The following is a 6,000-nucleotide window of genomic DNA, read 5'->3' on the forward strand; positions in this document are numbered from 1 at the left end:
TCAACTTATCACAAATCTGAGTTTGGAGTCAAAAGCCAACCCCAGCAGTTCCTTTTCCTCCAGCACTGAGTCACAGTGCCCTGAATTGCTAGCTCTCGCAGCCTCAGGTGGTTGACTTACTATGCCAATGTTTTAGGGGTCTACAGAAAGACTGATGTTGCCGACACCTTCTCCAGATTAGCTTCTCCTTCTTTCTCTGGATGTTCTAGAGAAGAACAAGGCCCCCCAAAAATGCCATCGTCTCCTTGTATCAAGGCCTCAGTTGAAAACTGAGCTTGTAAGACTTTACTTCTAGAGTGAGAGATTTTTTCCAAGCAGGTTTTCTCTTTCAGAAGAGGCAGCACAGCTCTCCACTAGGAAAATGGAGAGGATTACTGTGGGCAAGGGATGGGGATTATGCTAAAGTCCAGCATTCTGTGGATCAGACTCCTCCCAGACAGACTCCTGTTCTAGGCTTCCCCATGTGTAGGCTTTGAAATAATTGCAGTCCAACCAAGTGGTTCTCAACCTGTGGGCACAACCTCTTTGGAAGTCCAATGAATCTTTCATAGGGTTTCCTGAGACCATTGGAAAACACAGATAGTTACATTAAGATTCATAAGAGTAGCAATATTATCGTTATGAGGTCATGATGAGAAGAATTTTTATGGTTGGGCATCACCAAAACATGAGGAAAAGGATTAAAGAGTTGCAGCATTCTGAGACAGAGGGGAGGACATCCTATTGGGACTCTAGATGGGAGAAGCATGGGAGAATAGCAAAGCGGAAGGATCCAGAGGGTCCTAGAAACTTACAAGTAGAACATTATGATAGGCAGATTTGGGCCCAGGGGTCCCGCTCAAACTAAGGCACCAGCCAAGGACAATACAGGCAGTAAACTTTAAACCCCTACTCAGATCTAGCCAATGGACAGAACACTCTCCACAGTAGAGTGGAGAGTGGGGTATGACTTTCTCACATACTCTGGTGCCTCACCTTTGACCATGTCCCCTGGAGGGGGAGACCTGGTGGCACTCAGAGGAAGGACAGCAGGTTACCAAGAAGAGACTTGATACCCTATGAACATATAGAGGGGGAGGTAATCCCCCTCAGTCACAGTCATAGGGGAGGGGAATAGGGGGAAATGGGAGGGAGGGAAGAATGGGAGGATACAAGAGATGGGATAACCATTGAGATGTGACAAGAATAAATTAATAAAAAAATTTTTAAAAAAGAGTTGCAGCATTAAGAAGGTTGCGAACCATTGGCCTAGTCCAAACCTTTCGTTGAGCAACAAGATCTAGTGAGAGTACTTGCTTGCTGCTTGCCTGATCCTACCCCCTACTTCCTGTCCTTTTCTTTCAGTTTGTTGGTCACATTTGTCTTTTCTAGCCTACAGCATTCTTTATGATCACATCTTCCTTTCTTTGATTTAATCCTGAGTGAGTTTTTAGGTAAAGCTGTTCATTTGTCTTGGTTTCTTTTTCCTGAATGCCTTCACCATTAACAAAAATTAACCTTTTTTCTATTTGCCTTAGTACTTATTAATTATTCAAGAAGAAGGAACACATTGCCCATGCTCATTTGATTGACTTAGTGAGGTATATAGTCTGATTCCTATGTATAGGAATACAACTGATTATCAGCGTGTTTGCTTGCTAATACAGTGGCTGGAGCTGGTGGAGACCTGAATGATATTTTTTAAAGCACTGGTTTTTTTTTTTTGGTTTGTTTAGAATTTTTCCATTTCATTTACTCTTCTCTCATATATTATATCTTGACTGCATTTCCCCTTCCCACTAGTCTCCATTACATATGTACCTCTCCTTTCTCTTGTATCTATTCTCCCTTCACCTCCCCTCAGAAAAGAGCAGTCCTTTCAGGGACATCAACCAAATATGGCATAACAAACTACAATAAGACCAGACACATATTCTCACATCAAGGTGGGACGAGGCAACTCAGTAGGAGGAAGAGGGTCTCAAAGGCAGGCAGAGGAGTCAGAGACATTCCCTGTTCCCAGTTAGGAATCCCACAAGAACACAGAGCTATACAACCATAATGCATATGCAGAGGACTTAGGTGAGACCCATACAAGCTCCCTGATCTGTGTGAGCCTACTTGAGTCCCAGTCAGTTGCAGTGTCTTTTTTTTTAAAGTTTGAATTTCCTGTATAAGACAAAATATTTGGGAAACTAAGAATTTTCCAATAGAGATTTAAGTTAGTTTCATTCTAACCATTATATCTTCCTATTTTCTTTGGATTTGTCTCTTATCAAAATGGATTACTGCAAAAAGAAAGCAAAATTCTAATGAAGTGCAAGCTAAGTTTTGTTTATTTGAAGTTTTTACTGTACATTGTAAACATTACTTACTGAAGTTGTCATTCATGGTCAATTATTTATTTATTTTTCCTTTTTTCCCTCTATAGCTCTCAATAATAGTGTATGTTCACTGTATAAAATATAGAAAACTTGAAAAGCCATAAAGGAAGTTTGAATTGCTTTAGATCATTTATTCTATTTGTGATTCCTGTTTGGTTCAGCTTAATATATTTTGACATGTTATAATATCTGTTCAGCCTAAGTCAGCTGATTCTCAAACTAAACCATTTTGCTTTTATTTTCTTGCCAGTAATGTTTCTAATATTTTATGGTAGAAGTCAATTTTTGTATATTGTGGGCAGATTTCAGCGAACCATTTGTTCTTTGTCTCACTTGCCGTAGCAAAGTAGAAGGAGATAACTGACAACTACCTACCTCTTCCAAGGTCTTTAACTTGATTTTGTCAAGATGTATTGGTCTAAAGGACTCACATGACTGCCTTGTCTTAAACTTAACTATTATTATACAAATAACTTGATTAGCAAGAATCTTGTCTCATTCTATCCTTGTACTCAAGCCAAATGAAATCAGCTTGCAAGGAGTAAAAAGTGACAAACAGCCAAGCAATAAAACTTCATAAACGAGGTGGTCACATCTGTGTGATGACCAAGCAATAGAATACAACTTAAATACTCAGTTGAATGAAGTCAGTATTAATTAGCTGGAAAACCACAGTGGTTCAATCATTTATTTTAACCTCTTCTTTAGGAAAATATGAGTGGTCTAATCAAGACCACTTCGCACTTTATTCATTGTGCAGATCATTAAAATAATGGATTCTGGCATGAGAATGTTACTTTATGTATAGATATGAGTTTGAAAAGACCACTTTAGCATGTAACTGCTGAACACCATCACAAGTCAGCTAGAAAGAAAAGATTGGGAAGCCCTTGAAAATGAATTGCTTTTGTCATTTACATGTAAGCATATTTAGGGCCATACAATTACTAAATTAGTAGCACTTTCATCCATCAGAGCCACGAAAGAGGATGAGTTGTGGCTACAGTTGAGTACCCAATAAGGTCATGCTGCCAATAAAGAAGCTTTGCCCCACGCTTACTGACACTAGCCACTTCAAAGGTGATTGAGCCCAGATTGGGAACTAGCCTCAGATGAACTCTTCATGATCATGGGTTCCCAGGACTATAAATCAAAGGAAAAGCAATTGTTCTAAGTCACATTGGCAATGAAAAGAAACAACTTAGAGAATGGCCTGTTGGAACTTGTTTCTTTATCAGTGACAGTGTTTTAATTTAGCCTTTGGTGTCATTCAAAATCCAGAGCAGGTTGTTCTTTTAGGCATCTCTTCATCTAGGAGCCATCTAGACACATAGTAAGAATGTCTTCTAACATGTAGAAACTTCTCGATCAGATTTGGATTGGTTTAGTCACTTGCTTCGAGGACAGAAACTCATGTGAATCATCTCCATTTAGCCTAGAATTTGAAAGCACAGGAATACTTTGATGGTTTTCTAGAGATGGTATTCCAAAAGCATGCTAGAAGATGGTTGTGTTCCTGCAGGGAATTTCCCTCCTCTGTGTGTACATCTTTTCTTTTTCTGTATTTTAGCACATTTTGGGGGAGGGGTTACAGTACTGATCTTATAATTTTCCTACTTTAAAAACTTCAGTGTTTGTTTTTGTTGATTCCTTGGCTTTCACTTAGCTTTCCTACCCTGCTTCCTCAGTTTTTTCCCTAGCCCAGACCTATGATTTCCTTTAACCCAGTCCTGCATCTGATTTTATGCCTCAGGTTATGCTGTTCCATCTACCTGAAAGTTGTTCTCTGTCTCCTTCCCTCCACATGTCCAAATCCCACCTATCCTTCAAGAAGTCTAGTTAAATAACACTTGCTCTATCAAGCTTTTATTTCTTGTAAGCAAATACCCTTATTTCTGACATTCTATAATAATTTTTAATCTGTACTTCTTTAGTGGTTATGAACTATTAACTTCTTACATAAGTGTTTAGATATTTGTCACCTTGTATTATACTTTGACTTAGAGAATAAAATAAATGTTATACACTTCTTGAAGGCTAGAATTAAGTTTGACTCCTCTTTGTATTCCATACTGTACCTGATATATTTAAGGGGCACTCAGCATGTATTCTACTGAATGAAATAAATTGATACTTCTATGTCTCTCCAATATGTTCTCTGTGAATTTTCCCCTTTTGACTAAAACTTTTCTTATATTTCTTCCCATGTGTCTATCTATATCACTTTCCTTTTACCATCATTATATATGTATATAAAACTTCATGCATGTTATGTAAAAGCAAATTATATTGTATTTGTTGAATTTATTGGAAGTTAAATTTGGTTTTATTGAAAAGCAGTGTAATGTTTTCATACTCCACACATATAATTCAAAACAACCAAATTAGGTTACATATTTATCATGTTGTAATTAGTTACCTAATTTTTCCTTGATGGTTACCATTTGATAGAAAAACATTTTCCATTCAGGTGCTAAAATAATGTGCTTATTGCTTAGCATAATTCAATGTTTGCTTGGTGTGTGTGTGTGTGTGTGTGTGTGTGTGTGTGTGTGTGTGTGTGTGTGCGTTTTCAGAAGAATCTGGATCAAATTGTAAAATCTGGGTTTATAAACTTTACATAAGTAAGAACTTTTTGTAGTTAAGAACCACCTAAAACTGAGTGTCTGAGCAAGAGAGGGGGGGGGAGCACTTCCCCCCCCATGAGGACATATTCAAATCAAGTGGTGAGAAAGATATTATGGCAAAATCTCTTTCTATTGAGAACCCTTAGGTGTATAATTCCTTTGCACACCTTTTAAAACAAACTTAACCAGTGTCCACATGTTAAAAACCACACCAAACCAGATTAGTTCAGACACATAAAGAGGAGAAAGAGGAGGAGGAGAGTAAGATTTTGAGAAATACTACTAGAAACCTAAGACAGACCTCCTGACAAATCATCATATTCGGTCACTAAATTTTCCCCCTGAGTTTCTTGTCAGCTAAAGGAATATATGAGAAGATACAACCCTCTCCCCAGTGGCTTGCATAGTTCCCTACTGAGAAAAATGATGCCATGCTCTTCTCTGTGAAGACAGATCTTTTTCCTGCTGCTTGATTTAATGTGGAGTTGATCAGTGACTCTATATGATTGATATTTGTCTTTACAAAAATCCAGTTTTACAAAATTTGTAGACCAAATTTTGAATGAGAAATCTCTTTCTTCTTCCAAAAGACAAAAAGGAGTATAAAAATCACATATTCAGTCAGTATGAATCTTCCCTTCATCACCCTCCAAGAAAGCTAAAGTATTTGGGTTTAGGTAAGTCACTATTTTTTCATCTGTAATAGTGTAATCGGAATTAAAGAAACCTAGAATAGTCCGTTAACATGCCGTCTATCTACTTGCAAGCATCTTCTGTATCAAGGAATCCTTTAGGTGAGAACTGTGTAGCCAAATTTTTGTGTTGGCTATCTCAAGGAACACTGAGATTGAGAGCCAACTATTTGTGATCTCTATCAATTACTTGCTTACCAAAGACAATAAAAATACATAAGTTGATCCTCCATCATAGACCACAGAGCAATCACACAAAGCTTCCATGAGGACAGAAGAAGAGAACATTGATTCCAAAGCATTGTGGGGGAAGTTACC

Source organism: Acomys minous, assembly GCF_964271855.1.
Source record: "Acomys minous genome assembly, chromosome: 7".
Classification (NCBI taxonomy): Eukaryota; Metazoa; Chordata; class Mammalia; order Rodentia; family Muridae; genus Acomys; species Acomys minous.